At 40.2% G+C, this 19,100-nt stretch overlaps 1 protein-coding gene across 1 annotated transcript in view; it reads left to right on the forward strand.

Annotated features, from left to right (window-relative positions):
- LOC105455922 (Krueppel-like factor 6) overlaps positions 1-19,100 on the forward strand; it is a 329,696-nt gene that overhangs the window by 68,194 nt on the left and 242,402 nt on the right. The gene's annotated exons all lie outside the window — the stretch shown is intronic.

Here is a 19,100-nt window from a genome sequence, read left to right on the forward strand (position 1 = left end):
AGAATAAATTGAAGCTACATGTATGTAATCGCCGAATTGGATTCGACTGTGTCTTGTGTCGTGCATTGAATTTTGGCTTAAATATAATTCGAGTAACGTTTTGAGACTGACAGCTTGGAAGAATATACGAATTGACGGATCGAGTCATGCGAGTAATGAAAAAGCGTGTTATATCGATCGTATATTGACAACTATTTTGAAATGGAAATGACAGAATACTTAGTGTAAATTAATTTCACGTTAGATATTTCGCGTCGATGAGACGTAATCCCGTCGTCGAGATGCGATCGTGTCAAGTACCAGAAAATACCAAACACGATCATTTCCTACGAACAATTAGTTACTATCACCGCGCGCGATTAATTAACTCCCGTATGATTAACGATCGTAAATGCATCCACTATTTATTGAAGCAGCATTTTGCGCGATTTATTTATTCACGGAAGAGACAGCGGATGGGAATTATAATTTATTGCACGATGTTTATAGGAGTAATAATAATTTCTTCAACAATTAAGTTCAGATATTTTGCAACTCAATAATATTAATATATTATTCTTATGTTTATTTTAAATTATTATCGTTTATTATGATTTTTAAAGGGTATCTATTCTTATTTATTGAAATTAATATTTCATATTACTTGAAACAAATGATATCCTCTTGTTCAATCCAATCCATTTAATAATATGATATTCAATAACTATCTCATCGCATATGTAATTGCGAAATATTCGGCAATAATAAAATTTTGATTATTTTACTTTTTTGAATAAATTCTTTAATTAAAATATGATCATTGAATCGTTTATGTTTCAAGATATGAAACTATATTCTGAGCATTGCACTCGATATGCTTTCTAATTATGATGACAAATATGGACTTCATTACATTTTAAATAGATAGCAAAAAACTTGAAAAATTGTTATTTTCGATAATATATGCGATAGAAAATGCCCGTGACCATTTACGTGGTTACCGTGTCGGAATTACGTCGAGCAAGGTGCGGAAGCCGCAAGGGTGATACTGCGAGATTATATACACGATCACTTGGTGGTACGCACTACGAAGGATCGACAGGAGAATAACCGAGGCCTATAAATTGTTGGATGTAGTGCGAAGAGAACAAAAAAACAGCATATGTATGTATCCGAAATCACTTTAGCTTTAGTTAGAATGAGAAAGAAAGGAATTTTATTAATATATTTTTAATCAACTATTTAACACTGAAAATTAAGAGATTGTCTATAGATTAAATTCGAAATTGCAAACAGGCAGCAGAATATTGTTTTTAATTCAGTTTAATTGTGGTTTATCTAAACAAAAATTGAAGTCACGACTTAATTAGATCATCAAAATCTGTGTGCTCAAAGAGTTTATATCTGACATTCTTAAAACATTCCAGTAATGCGAGATTTCTCTTGACATTTTAAGTATAGAGATAGAAGAACGAAGGCTATCGATAATTAACTAACAAGATCGCGAGGAATGAAGCTACTTAAAAGAAAAAAGAGTAAATAATCAGAGCAAAGAGAAAGAAAAGCCTCCGTGGTCGTGGCGATTTCCCGCGCGGGCAAAGGGGCGACGGCGGCACAGCGGGTAAACAGTGCGGCTGCTGAATGATAAAATTCGGGCGTTAATCAGAATCTTGTTTCCACGGCGGGGCTCTCTAACGAGGGACCGTCGGCCATTGTGCCATTTACACAATTACACGTTCCCATTCCCTGCGGACGCGTTTCCGCGTTTGTACGTCCACCGCGGACTGCCGCTGCGCCTGTGTGCGTGCGGGCGAGCGTGCGAGCGAGCGCACGCCCGTGGCACGTGTGCGTATGCGTGTACGCGCGCGTGTATATGTCTCTGTAAAGTGTAATGTACGGGGGTGGCCTTCGCGTCTGGTGGCGGCACGCCGGAAGAGGGGATGAAGCAGCCGAGTCGGTAGTGGTGCCGTTAGCGGTGGTGGTCCTGTGGATCGTTCGGGTTTAGAGAGAGTGGAGGGAAGCGAAGGGTCGGAGAGCTCTCGGTGGGGGACGCCGCCGGCGTGAATGTAAAAGTGCGTGCGGGGGTGTGTGTCGTTGCGTACACACGTGTTATTGATCGCGGCCCGCTCGGCTCGTTCCTCCGGTTTGCCCGTGGCAGGGCCACCAACTGCATTCTCGCTAACTCTATTCTCTTAGGAACTCTTCTACACGTGTGTATACGTGTGCGTAGATGTGGGGATGTGTATATATATGTGTGTGTGTGTGTGTGTGTGTGTGTGTGTGTGTGTGCGCCGTGCATCTATGTGCGTGCGCTCTCATGTGTACACGCGTACACGTGCGCACGCTCTTACGTGCGTTCATGACAGGAATTTTGCGAGGGCCCGGGCGCCGTCGTGATCAGTCACGCGAGCGACGCGAAATATAACTCAAATTTTTAATTTCCTCATTCACCCCGAGATGAAAGGATGCTATTCGAGGCGAGATTGACGCCTCGGGGATGTGTATTTTTAAGTTTCATACAAATCTTCAACACAGCTCGTATGTTAAAAAATATACCGACCTTATGTACTAATTTAAATAAACATTTTAATTTATCGGCATTCTTGATATTAGAATAAATATTAGTTTTTGTCATTAATAGGTAAGAATTAATTTAATAAATATATTTTTTACAAAAATATATTTTCAGGAGATATCTCAAAAGAAAATTTCTTGTTTTCAAAAGTTAATCATATCATATTTCCTTGCAGTCTTCCGACGATCGTTTGATGGAGTACTTCTCGGAAATTGTAATGCATTTGATACGTGACTAATTAATTTTTTGATAGATATCACATATAGATTAAAAACGTAGAATGTTAGCGTCGCAAAAGTGATATATGGAAGTGCGCAGAACTGTATGGTAGAATTAACGGCGAAGTCTATGAAGTATGTAATGAATTGCGCACTGAGTCATTCTCTGGGAATAAACAAATTGGATACGCCTCGGGATAACGCCGTGAGTAAAGACCTCAATGTTTAGTCGAGTTATAAGCATGTAAAACGCAAATAACTTAGGAAGTCTATGTCGACGATTTCGTAATCGTACTGATAAATATTTACGAAAAGAAAAACGTGTATCAAGGGGAAAAATCATATTTTGAAATTCTGATATTTCGCAGAAAGAATTTGTTATGTATTATTGCAAAAGGTTTCATTTTGTTCTCCATCATTGCACGTTGTAAATAAAGTTTCCGATTCATAAGCGTTATAACTCTTTTACGTCGCGACTGCGACTGCTGTGCTCGCTTACGCCGTACCGAAAGAATTAAAGAGCGAGGAGGAGACACGTCTGCAGAGCGCAGGAGAGATACTTTTAACCACACTGTTCGGGCGCGAAAATTCCTCGGTTTCCGACTGGCTGGCTTTCCTCGATAGGGGATTATTAATTTTCCGATCGACAATAGCCCGCGCGCGATCCCGTAATCGGAACTCCAGACACCCATCGCCGCCGCCATCGCCGCCGAGTGGACGAACCAAAAAATTGCCTTATCGAAGATTCCATCCGACTGGCGTTGATCCGGCAGTGAGCCCTCTGGAAATTTCAGCATCGAGGCTGTGTGCAGGGATTTGCGTGACGCCGGAACGCGTCGATGCGACGCGACGCGGACGCAAAAATTTCTCATTCCGCCGCGTTGTATTGAACGCTCGTGAAACGAATAAATCTCTCAATGCGACGCGTATCCGCCGCTGGCATCGTAAGCGCGGCACACGTGAAGATCTTTGTTCCGGAGTCGATTGCGAGTTGCGCCGCGCGTATTATTTCACGAGCGAGTTATTATCGCCGTTCAAGTCTGCCGTTTCCGACGATACCGTCATGAGCTCATTATACCGGAAGCTCCGCGCGGCAATTAGACTCTTCGTAAATGTGCACGGGTTACAAATTTAATCACCCTTCAAGTTAATTAAGGATTTTGTGTGTAACAGCGGATATAGGAGGATAGCTTCGGGAGGATTATTTTACCGCCGCTCCTCCACCGGATAACTTTGTTTTCACGAGAAATCGCTCTCATTACTTACACCCGAACATACTTCGATCACGAAAACTCCGACTTGACACGACGCTATTAATCACCAGCTCGCTTGCTTCTTGTCTACGTTCCATCGGCTGGCACTCGCTTCCGATCGGTAATCGTGATTCGCCCGCGCTTTCGCTCAGTGTCACGCAGTTAAGTCCAATGCGATACATTTGTACGACGAATGAGGCACGGCGTATATGCACGGGGCAGAAGACGGGGGCTGACACTGACGTGCAGATAAAGAGAGAGAGACTTCAATGGTAACTGAGGTCTGTCGATGTCGCGATAATAAACCTCACAGACTGCATGTAACGGAGACAACGAAGATCTTGACCCTTGTGCTCCAATTCGTTTTTTTCGTCTTGCAAAGTGTCAGTCGATCACAATACCTACATTGTGCCAGGCAATCGAAAAAAAAAAAATAAAACATTTTGCGAATTGTAAGAGTTTAAAATTGATATAATAAAAAAGATTATAAAAATGATTTAACTAAGCATTTCATTTAACTATGCAAAAAATGACAAAAAAACATTTTTTATAATCGTCGTTACGTCATAGAACATTAATCTTCATTATCTTCGTGCTTCTCGCTTGACTCGCCACGTCGCGCGAATGTACGCAAAGACGTAATATTTATTAGTTACGTAAAATATTTCAGCAATTACTGCTAATTTAGCATACCTGCGAGTAAAACTGCGGAGTTAGCGGAGCGAGCTCACGAAAGGAAAATTACTTTTAACGCACGCTTGGTGATACGGATCCTCAGAAGTTACTCGAGGGATACCTCATGCCCCGTGGGCAATCCACGGGGGTTGCGTTCCCTCTTTGTTGGCAAAGGGGAAGAAAGGGGCGGCAATTTTGTGGCCGCGCGGCAATTGCACGATTCATTCTCGGGGCTCACGCACGGCACCGATGCACGCGCAAAACGTAGCAATCATTAAGTTTCTGTCTCTTACTTTCTCTCTCTCTCTCCCCCTTAGAGTCGCCGCCCCCATCCCTACGTTCTTTATCTATATATCGCGTCCCCTCTCCACATCGGGATTCGCCAGGAAGTCGGACGGTAATTACAGGGCCTTCAAAGGGTCTGCTTCTGGCCTCGGCGGACAGTTTCGTGGGAATCCGAGGCGGTCCGAGCATTTGCGAAAGGGTGCCTTCCGACAAATCGACACGCGAAACTCCGCAAGAAATTGGGATTTGAAAGAGAGGAGCCTGACGTTGGGGCGGATGAATGGCGAGACGACGGAATCCGCGGGTCTTGCATGCCAGAGTTAGTCCAACAGGAATTCTTAAAATCGAATTAGTCGAAGATGCTGTCTGCCGGTCCGGTCCCATTGCCGTTCATTAGCCGCGAATGGTTGCAGGCTCTGCAGATTCTTTCTCTTAATATCTTTTCCCCCGATATCTTTTGATTGTAGGGGCGTACATATGCATTAACAATTTTATTATCGGAGAAGTCTGTTTTTGTTGATAATATCTCTAAAAATGAGTCAGAAATATTTTTGAGATATAATAAATTATGTTATAATTATATATAATTCTCCATCTCTGCAAGGTATAACATAATAGATTCGTATGAATTAATTAATGGAATATAACAGACTAATTTTTACAATTTCTTAAAATTTAGCAAAGTATTAAATTATAAATTATAAGCAGTTAAAAATATAAGAATATCGATTTTTGGTAAAGCAAATTATTAATTTACTACAAGAAAATTATTTTGTTTATAATTTTTATTGTATTACATGCAATTTTAATATTTGCAATTGACTTTTTAGCTTAACATTAGCTAAGTGCTAAATTTAATGCTTTTGTCGTCGACATTATAAAACTTTGAATAAAAATGAAGTTCTGCAACTTTAGTTTTTAACTCACACAATTATGCGAAATATTTTCGAAGATTACGTAAATATCTCATCAAGATTCGAAAGTTTATTCCGTCATACTTGCAGAAAATGTCGCTCAGACGAAATTTTTATCGATCTTGATACCTTAATGTCCTTCACCGCTGCTGCAGGAAGAAAGCCGGCTCGATAACGACACGAATATACGAAACTTTTCTTGCTATTCTGGAATCTCGGCACAATGGCTGCCGTGGGATAGAGAAGAAAAAACGCGAATATCGAGTCAGAAAGATCGAGTCAGCAACGAGTTGGGAGACTCGCTTGATTCCGGTGCGCGTGTACCTCCTTACTGCCTCGACTTTCTCTTGTGAGTTTTTCACGATCAAGGGAGCACGCACCGGCATAAAGGCCCTTCGTCGACCCGTTTCCATGCAAATACACGCGCGTAATACGGAATGTTTGCTGCTCGCTTTTCGTCATCTCATTTCCTGAGTAAATATCCCGCTTGTCGGACCGACAAAGTTTACCCTCTCATCTATCTCTCTATCATCGATGTCCACAAACCGTTAGAACAAATTAATCTTGCAATCTAAAAAAAATTTACCAAGATTTAATTACGTACGTCAATGACGTTTACGTCAAATTTTTTGGAACAATATAATAATGGCTGAAAGTACACAGGTTGTTCCAGGGAATATACATTATATTAAGAATATATATTCTTAAGATTAAATATCAGGACGTAAACCAAAAAAAATATCGATAGTTAAAACACATAAAATAAAGATATATAAATATATATATTTATATAAGTATGAGATTATTTAATATTGAAAAAAGTTTTAACGAATAATGAATACTCATGTTTCAATTGATTTTAATTGAATTTCGATTTAACGATTTAATTACAAACATATATAATATTTAAACGATGATTTTGGAATATCCTATATATGAGAAGTCTTGATGTGAATTAACATTCTTATTATATTTTTTTCATTTTTTTTATATTGGCTTATGTAGTTTGTTTTAGTCTTTCGTTAACGATAGCAAAAGGATATCACTGCGCACTCGTTAAAACAACAAACTGCTCGTAGAAGATCCGAGGGAAACGGTCCGCGAATTCTGTTTGATTAGCTCGCAACCATCTTCGTCGCGTCTTTCGCGCCCTGAGCTAACATCCAACAGGATATAAAGGCCCTTCCTCGTTCCGTTTCTATGCAAATACACACGCGCAATACGTGCCGTACATGCGCGACTTGCGTCTCGTCTAAGCTTGTTTGCCGAGGAAACACGGCGGACGCCATTACTGGGTCCAATAACATCACGATAAAGTGCATGATGGCAGTAATACCTGCCTCGTACAAGTATGTACCGACACGCGTAACATGACTTCTCTAACACAGATGCAAGACGCATCCAGCATGTTATATTTAAAGATAGAGATATGAAAAATTAAAATTTATACCTCGATATATGTATATTATAATACGATATAATTATAAAGAGTTTGGATGTCGAGTCACAATGTTCGTATTGTTAGATTTACTTCATTTACATTGTTGCATTCGATTTTATTTTATAATTCCATTCATCCACGTGATATTGTTACATTGTTAGGTGGGTACATGCGTGTACCTGTGTTGGTGCACATTTATACAAAGCTGATGAATCACTAGAGAATGAAATGGATTTTAAATTAAAAAGTCGCTTTCATCGATTTGTTTTCATACATTTCACCTTATTTCACACATTGTTTTTCAATAAATAGCTATTTATACATACGTATTATTATATTATACATTAACACCGGCGTTTTAATTTTAAACCCTTTAATTCAATTCAATTTCTGATTTCATTCATCTGCTAACGTATTTCTACGATATCAGTTTTATTTATCAATATTGCAAAAAACACATTTCTGCCTTCAAAACGTACATATGCATTGACACATTATTTTTTCATATGTCTGTCATTACATTGTTTTTATGTTCACGGTGTTTATTCACGCGTGCGTAGCTGCCGCAATAATTTGCAATCGGCTGCACACGCGGGCCTGTAGCTCCTCACTTCTTTCTCCTCGAGATCCTCCGTTTCTCCTCGCACGGAAAAATCAACAGTCAACGTGCCTTATCATCGATCGGCTGGAGAATACGCGCACTCGGTGTCTCACGAAACCAGATTATCGCGCTTTTCCGAGCGATGAGCGCCTGCGACGCTTCGATATGTGTTCGATCGTTTTTCATACAAGCGCCTCAAACCGTGCAAAACTCGACGATCGATGATATGGATGGCGCGAAGCGCGTTTGTAATCTGAAAGAGTGGCAAAAATTTTTCTCGCGTTCTCTCTCTAGCTCGGGAGCGAATCTCTGTAAGAGTCTCGAGTGTCCTTGATGTACAGATGGTTTTGCGGAAGAGCGTTGTGTATTATCTTGCGAAGTATAGAAGCCGCTTTTAGTTCCTACTTTAATGAGGGTCAGAAATATACGCCAGTATACGTGTTGCGTCGCCTGCCGAACCTTTCTAAGATTTTACATTTCGCTCTCATAAGTATACCGTTTGAATTCTCTGAACCATCTATTTCTATTTCTGAAAGTGTATCTGTATTACACAAATGAATAGATTTATTAGATTTCCGTATACAATTTCCTGATATTTCAATATTAGAGAGAGAAAATGTTTGCACCATGTAAAATGTATTGTAAAATTACAAGTGCGTGTTTTGTTGCACGTTACATTAAAAATATTAAACGAAACTGATAGTGATTGTCAAAAAGCAACCTACAGTTATTCGTAAATAATGAATCGTTTTCACGATTTTCTGGCAAGTTGATTGTGATTAATAAGCGTTTCGTCATATAGATTTTAATATTTAATCATTACGTTCAATTCTTCTGCCCGGGCACCTCGTAGGGCTCGATAAGATTAGCGCGCGCATGTACACGGAGGAAACGCGTAACTCAGGTACGTCGCAGTCGCAAACACGTGCGAGCACGCGCGCGCGTGCACGCACACCACATCCACGGGCACACGCACTCAGGCGTGTGTTTATACGCGACCGGCGTATAAAGCAACTCGCTCGAGCAGCCTCGCAGTCCGTTCTCGCGCGTTAAATTAATTACGGGCGGCGCTATCATTTATTTTCATTTCCCCCGCGGCGAATCGCCCCCAACAACGTCGCGTCGGGGCCCTCGCATGGTATTGCCCGGCAACTCGCCTCACCTTTTCTCTCTCTCTCTCTCTCTCGTCCCCGCGTCTAAACCACCCCCCACTTGCTCACCCTCATCCTCGGCTGGTCCGTTAACGAAACGGTAACCTCGGCTGTTGACTGCTTGTACGGTCCGCGCGACTATTACCAGTCGAATTATCGCCATCTAACCCCCGACCAGATTTCTCCCTTAAATGAAACTAGACACTTCTCTAATACCCACGAATGCGTTCACGCTTTTAGTCGGCGTATAGCTGACAGAGAATGAACATCTTCTGACGTGGCGTTAGGAAAGTCACGTTCATAAAAGTTTATCGAGACGACGACAATGACAAGTTGACAAGCCTTGAATAGTATTTATTGCTAGATGCAATACTGTGCTCGTATTACTAAATGTACCATGTACTTTTCAATCCGAGGATTGAAAATTATAACAATATCGAATTATGCCATTGTTAATGCCATCATTTGATATTAAATTGAGCATAAACATTTGTGCTTGTGTCTTGGGAAAGTTTCTAGAGGAGCTCCGCACACGAAAGTTATTTCCTGGAGATCGCGTTACGTCGCTCAGCCTGTTTCCCTTCGCAGAGACGTGGCAGAAGAGTAGCCACTTCGGATTAACGCTGATCGAGTTTCCGCCATCTGATCCCGGCCGTAATTCTGGCTGGATATGAAAATGTACGGTCTGCTAATGGCGTCGACCACACGCTTCCCTGAATTTGCCATATGCGCATTGGATTTTCGGCCTCGCTGATTGAGAGGGGAAATTCGAATAGCGTCGTTTCGATGCGCCGGGATTATCGGGATTGTAAGAAAACGCCCGCGGCAAAAGAACTGATTCGTTATCGGCACATTGACGTTCCTAATGGATTAACCGCACAGCTGCCATTTGATATTCACGATGACGTACATTTTTTTTGTTCGCAAAACATCTTTTAGCTCATTGCTAAACGCTTATCGTCAAAGTTTACATTGCTATCAATATACGAACTGTGAAAATGGAAACGAAACAATTTTCAGTTTAGTGAGATTTTCTTTCCTTTTCAATCCTTTCACTTTCTGACGGATTTCCCGCCCCAAAGAGTTACTAGTTTATCTCTTCTCTCTCTCTCTCTCTCTCGGGCATCGTAAAAACAAATATTTGAAGTGAAAAGTGCACGTGTTTTCTTTCCCTTCTTTTTAATTGATGTTATATTATGCTAATATATATAGGAAATATAAGATAAATAAAAGTAAGTATTAAATATTGTACGAGATAATTAAAAATGTTGTAATAACAATTTGCATAGATACATTTTTAAGTATACATACATTTTGAAATAAATTTTCTGTTTTTGGAAACAAATTTAATTGTTGCTTGATCAAGTCATCTTCCTGTTGATATTAACAGTATTAATGCACGCATAAAACATGACAGAGAGAATTACATAAATATTCTATTGATTAATTCGTATTATTTAGTATCGCGTTACATATTAATGTACGCTAATAATATACGTCGCGTATAAAATATATAACATAAACATTATGCTTAAAATATGTGTGAGGTGTCCATAATGACAGCATCCAATTATCAATTTTATGTATTTAATCTGCGATTATCCTGACGTATACAAATACGCACATCGGATTCTGATATGTATTTTCTCTCTTTCTCTTTAATTTACAATTATACATAAATCAAGACACTTTCTTGCATATTATTTCTCATAGTATATGTAATATACTATGTCTTTTAATAATAAAATCTGAAATATCTAAATCACATATTATAGAATTAATGTAGGTACAAATTGTTGGGCAGCCATTTTTAACTTGTGTCAATCGTCGCTATTATTCGTTTCGTTCAAAATCGACATATGGATACGCTTGGCATCGTAATGGCTGATCCGCGAATCTCTTGACCCGGCAGTTATTCCGGGAGTAATATGCTAGGATGGCGATGCTGGTGCGGTTTTTGCGGAGGTTTCGAGACGAGATGAAGCCGTCGCGTAATTACCGGCCTCGTTAGGCGGACCCGCTCGTCCGGTGTCACTGCGACTCGTATTTAATTAGCGTTATCGCCGACCGTGCGGCGCGCACGTACGACGCTTTATTAGAGACGACTCTTATTTTTATGCACATACGTGCCAAAGACATGGTCGAGATACTTCCGCATCATCTTTGAGAAAAATAGCAGCCATACGCTTTTGAATTTGTTATCGCTGAGTCGGATAACATTGGCGCGCGACGTTAAAGTTCATCATGCAACGATGAGTACGTTCAGATTTGTTTTTCCTGACTCACGATGTATTTTAAACGCTGAGAGAATAAGATATGCTGAATCATAGAGAATACTACAAGTATGCGGAGCAGAGGAAGAAAATTCAAGAATTTTATTTCAGCTAAATAATGATCTATTATCTCTTTATTAGCAATATAATAATTGTATTTGGGTTACTTCTCATAATTAACGTATTAAAAATTATTTTGATTATAAATGTGCTTTTTAAAAATTTTCAGCATCTCTTTTCACAAAGAGAGATTTGCTTCTTTGAGGTAGCATAATTATATTTTTTTATTAGTTCTGCAAAAAATGATGTTGAGTTGACATTTAAGAGTAAGTTACATTCCGTATCGGAGAAAAAGGTCGTATTTATTTTTGTGAAATAGATTAGCTTGACGGTACGCCAAGCAAGTTTGCGGAATTAATTAAATTTCTAGAATCTTTGCACGGTATATAAATGGCATACAAGCTAGGGGCGAAACGCCGCCGCGACGGCCGAGAGGAACCGACTGGTGAACAGCTGTGTAAAGTTCATCGTTACGCGTGTTTATAAGCGATCGTTGGAATGTCGCTGTTATTTCAGTCTGCATCCGCATACCACCTCTCGCAATTGTTGTATTGCGATTGTTTCGCTAATTTCGATCTATCATCCCATCGGTGCATTACAATCGCGTTAGTGCTGCAACGATGCATTACGCGCACCGGTAGTATTTTAATTCCTATCTTTTATCTAAAAAAAAAAAAACTACCGAATATAACCTTAATGAATAAACGTTGAATCGTGTCGGATGAATTCAAATAGACAGTAGAGGAAATACTTAATGACGTGACAAGCCTTTTATATACGCTATTATTATAATCAAAATAATGATTCTTAGAATCACAATGATATCATACTCGTACATAATAACTACACTTTTCGTGTTTCAATTACTGCGAATAAAAGTAGAAATTATTTTTATACATCGTCGAAATTTAAAATTATTAAAATTAAAATGATTTTTTTTATTCCAATTACTGAACGCAATCAGTACATTAAATTTCTAGAATCAGTACATGTAATTGTATTTTACAATTAATTTCCAACCGGAGTTTCTTTTCTTTGCGTCGTTGATTGTAGCAAGATGAAAAATTATGGCATTTGTTTCGAAACATCAAATATTAAATGTCAAACGAAATCAAGCAACAATCATCAGGAGCGATGGCGAAACGAGCGGATCATAATGCAAAAGTATTACATATTCGTTTTCGCAGTCTTTTTCTGTATATGGCGAAAGTAGATATCTACCTACATATTCACATGCCCGTATATATATGCTCGTGGCGCCGGTAGAGGTTCTCACTCACCCACTTTCGAGCCCTTTTGCCCCCTCACCCGTCTCGCTTTCCTCTCTCGTTTTCCCCGCTTCCTCGTTGCAGTTCCCTCCGTCGAGCGCGTAATTAATCGCGCAACAAGGTGGTGTTGTAATACGTCCTGAAAGCACTACCGTGTGCCTGCACTTTGCGCAGTAATGCAAGAAAGCCGTCGAGGCCCTTTGATATCGACCACGCCGGCCACGTGACTTCGAGCGCGAAACTTGCAATTTCTTCATTATCGAGATCGCGATTGGCGGAATTATGGAGCAGAAGGTTACACGTGCCACTTGCTTGGATTTATCAAGGGTAGCAATATTCTCACAATCATGGAGGAGGAATTACAAAAATAAACCGTAAAAGCTACTGCGGGGAAAAAACCCTTGTGAGCTCAATTACCTCGCGATCGCTCTTATTTATAATCCATTCTGTAGGTGTGTGTACATGTGTTGTTAACTCTAGAAAAAGCTTTCCGTCATCGAGACACGGTGCAGTTGTTGCATCGCGGCATAATGTCGTTGTTGGTAACCCGTTGCATCAATGATAATTCTCAACGATCGAGTAATTCGCGTGGCGATAGATGCACCATGGAAATCGCGTAAAAAAATCGCGATAGATAGACACTATATACAATTGTCAGTCCAAGTACTTTGTTTGAGTGTACGCAATAGGCAATACTATCGGTATTTCATAACGAAAGCTTCTTTTACAAACGCGTAATTTCTGATCGATATTTGCAATGTTACGTCCAAGTGCTGCAACAATTCGCTTATCCTCGATCGTCCTTCTATTTCCATTGGTGTCAAGAGCACCACGCCCCTGTATCAATTTTTTTTATTGTTACAAATTTTTGAGCTTGAATGTTCAAGTACGTTGAAGCGCGAGTGTATGACCGACATTCGTTGATAGTAGCTTCCATGTGTCGACGACCCTCGTCACGCGGAAGGCACAGAGCCAATAGAGCACAGCGGTAGCGTTACGTGAGAGTCTCGGAAATAAGGACACACCGGTTGCTGGTGCGCTCGATGTCGCGTCTGCGACTATACGCCACTTCTCCGTCCTCGTTGCACGCTTGCACTTTGTGCAATAATGCGGGAAAGGTACGAGACCCTTTGATATCGACTATCTGATCGCGAGTCGTCGCTCGAGTGAAACTTCGCGAAAGGATCTCTTCGTTCTCCTGCTGCGAATATATATATATATATATATATATATATATATATATATAATAAAATACAAGAGCTATGGGAGTTAGTGTGGTAAGTAAATAAAAAATAAGGTAAGTGGTGCGCAATAAAAAATTAAATTAAATACAAGCGATTTTTAATAGTATGATTACATAGTAGCTTGATAGGATAAAACTATAGTTGTTTCGTACGTTTCGACTGTGATCTTACAGTCGTCTTCAGCGAATACATAGAATAAAATAACGATGATTCACTATACTAATTTTTAGTATATTTATTAGATATATTTATCAGATATATTTTTAGTAGAGTGTAGATATATTTTAGTATAGTGAATTATCGTTATTTTATTCTATGTATTCGCTGAAGATGACTGAAAGATCAGTCGAAACGTACGAAACAACTATGTAGTTTTATCCTATTAAGCTACTATGTAATTATACTATTAAAAATCGCTTGTATTTAATTTAATTTTCTATTGCGCACCACTTACCGCGTTAGCTCTTGCATTTTATTAAATTTATTGATTGAAAGGAGTTTGGAATTATTTCACTCTTTATATATATATATAATTTTTGTACCGGGTATTATGAACGTACTCATATATTATGAACAGTATTGATAACCATTTTTCTCATTCGTTGAAATGAGCTGAATCGAGTGATGATCAATTGAATAGCTGATGAATTCTGTAAGAATGAGAGATGCGCTAGACGACGAGCTGATGCTGGCGATATATTAATAACCGTGATCTATCGATCCTCTTCTCTCCGCGGGAAAATTTCAAGGAACATTCGCGCGACTGCATTATGCACGGCTACGATTCATTCGATTAGAAACGACGTCGCTTGCAGGGGCCCGCCAGTCGACCCATAATTAATCGCGCGGCCGTGTCGTAATATCGCGAAAGAGCCATGCGGTTGCATCGCCGTTACCGCATCGCTGCATGCATCGACGGAAAGAGGTGGTCCTTTTGATGTCGCGCCTGCGATGCCATTAACAACATCATACGAGAACAGTCCCCTTCTGCGCACTCTCTTTTCACAATTTACTTAACATTCGCATTGAAAATTATTTCATGTATTTTGAACGAATTCGCGCGATTTCAGTTTATTGTGATAAGTTAAGTAATTTAGCACAAGAATTATATAACCAATATGCCATTTTTGGGGGGAGTGGAAGGCAAAGGGGGAAATTGTTTATTTTCCAAACAAATTATTTTCATTTATTAAAAAAAATAATATTACATATTATAACAAATTAGTCGCGAATCACATAATCCCATCACTTGGTCTAAATGTAAATAAGGTAATATTAAGTCCATCTTTTTTATTATCTTTACTTCCGCCGTTTGGCAGCTCGATAGAGCGCGCGGATTGGTTGCATTAAAACGCGACGTTTAAAATACAGAATCTATCCGACGCGGTGTAACAATCGCTACGTAACAGTCGGCTGTATTTTTCCGTTTGTCCGTTTCTCGATTTAATTTTTGTATCATCTCTCGGTCTCTCTTTGCCCGCCAAAAAGATGGGAAGGAAGGGGATGATATAATCGTTTCGAGACGAATAAATAATTATCTGTGTCTCTTGCGCCTCCTCCGTTCGCCGCAGCGTAAAGTTCCGCAGCGTGATCCTGCGACTTCAAGATACTTCTTGTTCTCTCTTTTATATCGGCTATACCCCGCGTTCCACTTACAGTCTACAGAAGAACCGGTTTTTATTCCCGTCTCATCTCACCCTCCTCGCTCCCCCACCCCTCCTACTATTCTGCTTGATCTTTTTCCTAGCCGCGTGTATCGCTTCGTTTGTTGTCGTTCTTCTTCATTCTTGCTCTTCCGTGGACGCGACGCGCGTCCACGGCGAATTGAGACGCGCGAGAGGAAGCCCGACTTCTCTCGACTTCTTCCTCATGCCCTCGCCGTTTCTCTCCGCATTCCGCCTGCGCCATTTTACGGTAATCCAGAGCGTTTAGGTCTGGAACTCCGAGGCGGCCGGAAAATGTCTCTTGAGTGCGTCGCAGGATTCTCTTTCTCTTGTAGTTATCATTGCGAAATAACGGCGCCGGAATTTTCAATGCTCGCGAACTTTGACGACTCGCTGAGCGGCAAAGTGCTATTAATGCACGATAAACGCACGACGATTTGCGAAAATGACGCGCGCGAGCGTTTCAAGAAATATTTCGCAGACTCCTCGCTGCATTTTGCGACATTTAAATATCGTGTATTATTAATGTTTTGTAACATATAAATGAAATATATACACAGACCTACTACATATTTGTAAAATTTTACTTGTACTTACTTACAATTAGAATGATAATTTTTTATATTAATTAATTTGGGAATTAATTTTTCTAATCCTCAAATTTATGACCGTTTATATGCATTTTGCACATTAAGAGAACTTTTGCTAATAATTCATGTTTGTTGGAGTTTGTTTAAAAACGCACGAGGAACAAGTTTAATTACTATCTTATAATGAACATTCTGACGGGAACCGTTTTGGAGGCACTGCTGTATCAGCGTTAAATTCTTCTCTTTGTGTGCAAAAGCGCGAATCGACTTTTATCCCGCCATATCTCTTCGTTTGTCGCCGTTTCTCGCTCTTTTCTGCGTCTCGGTGGTTCATCATATCGGTGCCTTCCTCACTCTCCTTTTTCGCCATTTCTCATTCTCATCGCTCAATCTCCGGGTTAATCCCCAGAGTTTAAACCTTGTGCGAATGTCACGACGTAGGATCTTTCAACGGAAACGCCGTTTTTATATCGACGACGGTCGGCCATCCTCGAAGGGACTTCCCGGATGTGCGAAAAATGGCGGGGAATTGGACGTCGTATTTATCGGTTACGGAGCACTGAACGTCGTCCACGATCGTGAAATAGGGATGGTTATTTCTCAGGGATGGTGGGTAAAAGGGGGTACGTCCATGCGGCGACGGAGAAGGCAGCTCGGAACGACTCTTCGACACAGTTAAAATTGGAAATGGTCTAAGAGCGGAAAATGAAAAGTTAAGACCTCCTTATCGTCCATTTTCATGCTGCCTTGCTCCTTCAGTCTGATCTCCGATCTCGAGATCTCTACCGAGGGAAGATATACACTTATAACATACGAATAATATACGAATCTCTTTGCTTTATGAAAGTTTTTGTGAAAAAGTCAATTTCGTGGCGAAAATGTGCGAAAGAGAAAATGCCTGTTTACAACGCATCATTTATCAAATAGTGACACATCGTTGAAAGACGATAGACGAGAACTCAATATTAGAAGTTTCTAGGGACGCCTGTTTTATTTTTGGATTATCCTCTACGATATATCGGTCCGTGAATCACATTCGTACGTTCTCTTTTTCCAGCCGTGCATCGAGCGACGAGCGCGAGCCTTTAAGACGTGAGTGTGTCACGGTATCGACCGCCAAGATCGATTGGCGTACGTGGCACGTATTCATTATCTTCATTGCGAAACGTACTCGGTACATCGATCACTTTCGAAGTAAAGATGGTTAACGTGCTATCGCGTTCCAGTAATGTAACTTTTCCAAGAAGAGTCAACTGTCCTTTTAAATCGCGAATATTCCGCAGATGGAACGTATAGATAGGAAAAGCTTTTTTCCCTGTAGGTATGTAATACGTACACTTGTCATGTTTGTTTATTTGTTGGGTTTCATAATTTTCAACATTAAATGTTTCAGTAATTAAATTTAAAACACATTTTTGTTAAAATAATGTGAAATAAAACGAAAGGCAAAATGTTGTTATTTATTTGTAGTTTTAATTTGCTAAAATATTTGTTTTAAATTGTTTACGATTTAAAAGCAATGTTTTGTCTTTTCGGAAGATTTTTTTTTATTAGTTTTTCTGCTTTCTGTTTCTCTATTTAACATTTAATTTATTCCAACATCGTAGTTGAAATTTCAAAAATTAAAGCGACCCATTTCGTAATGCTCGTGATTTAAGTAACAATCAGAGTTAAAGAACGCGATCTCTTTTGTTCTTCATTCTCGTTATACCTATTTCTCAATTCGTTCAACTATTCTTGAATAACCCGTCTGCTTTTTCGTGCGGTATCGTCCTCCTTCTCCCCCTCCTCCTCCCCCTTCCCCCACTCCCGGGGACGTGTGTGCGAATAGAAACGGAAAGTTTTAATTGCAATTTGGGCGCGCGCTCCATCCGATAAGCCGGGCTTCCGCGCCGGGCGAGCGCGCGACGTGACGCGGACGTAAATAAATCTCGCGCAATCGGCGCCTCATCGCGAAAGTTTCGCGAGATAAGAACCGTCGATGAAAACCGGGCAGGGTCGCGTTCTTCTGACGCGCAGCGGTGCGTTACGGTACGCGTAGCGGTTCTTTCTCTCTCCTCCCACAGCGCAAATCGTTACGTCGATTACGAAATCGAGCGGCACGGGGAGAGAGATAACCGTGTGTACGACGGACAAACTTTACCCTCTTGTATCTCGAATTGAGGCGCGACGGCAGATAAGCGAGTACACGACGTACACGATTGTACAGCGTGTCGCAGAACTTTCGCAGGTATAACCTGCGATGCTTCTTTTGCCGTAAATTCATATACCTACGTGCATTCTCTGTATGTTTGTTTACGCAACGTATGTTATATGCACGTAATTATTCGAATAATTTAATATTTGCGCTGTTGCGAAATTCTATATACATGCGATAATAATAAACCGACCCCGTATAATGTTTCGAGAAATATTTACGTTCAGTTTATTTGCTTATATGTGTGTAGTTATTGTTATTTAGATATCATCATTATTACGCCAAAATTGATAGTATTAATCTTGGCGCTGTCAAGTATATATAGGAAATCAGTCTAGTTTTGGAAGATATTTAAGAGAAACTGTTTTAGAACTGATTACGGCAAATCTTTGTTGACGAACTTCATCGCTTTCGAGGCCACAACTGCGGTGATAAATATATTTGTTGAAGAAATATTCTTTTTATTATCTTCAAGAGAAGCTTCAAGAGCTAGTAGTCGACACAGAACTTTGCGACACTAAATTTACCGGCGTCATCGAGCCACGGGTTTCTTCATCATCTTCACGACGTAACTCACTCGTGATCTTATCAGTTCGCTTATCTACAAACACCGTTCGCTGCAATCAGGTAACGGTACGCCGATATCAGTTTGCGAGACTCGAGTTATCGGTGTCGGCGCACCGTGAATACACGTTGCGGCGAGTCGAAAGAA

Source organism: Wasmannia auropunctata, unplaced genomic scaffold (genome assembly GCF_000956235.1).
Source record: "Wasmannia auropunctata unplaced genomic scaffold, wasmannia.A_1.0 LD335828.1, whole genome shotgun sequence".
Taxonomy (NCBI): Eukaryota; Metazoa; Arthropoda; class Insecta; order Hymenoptera; family Formicidae; genus Wasmannia; species Wasmannia auropunctata.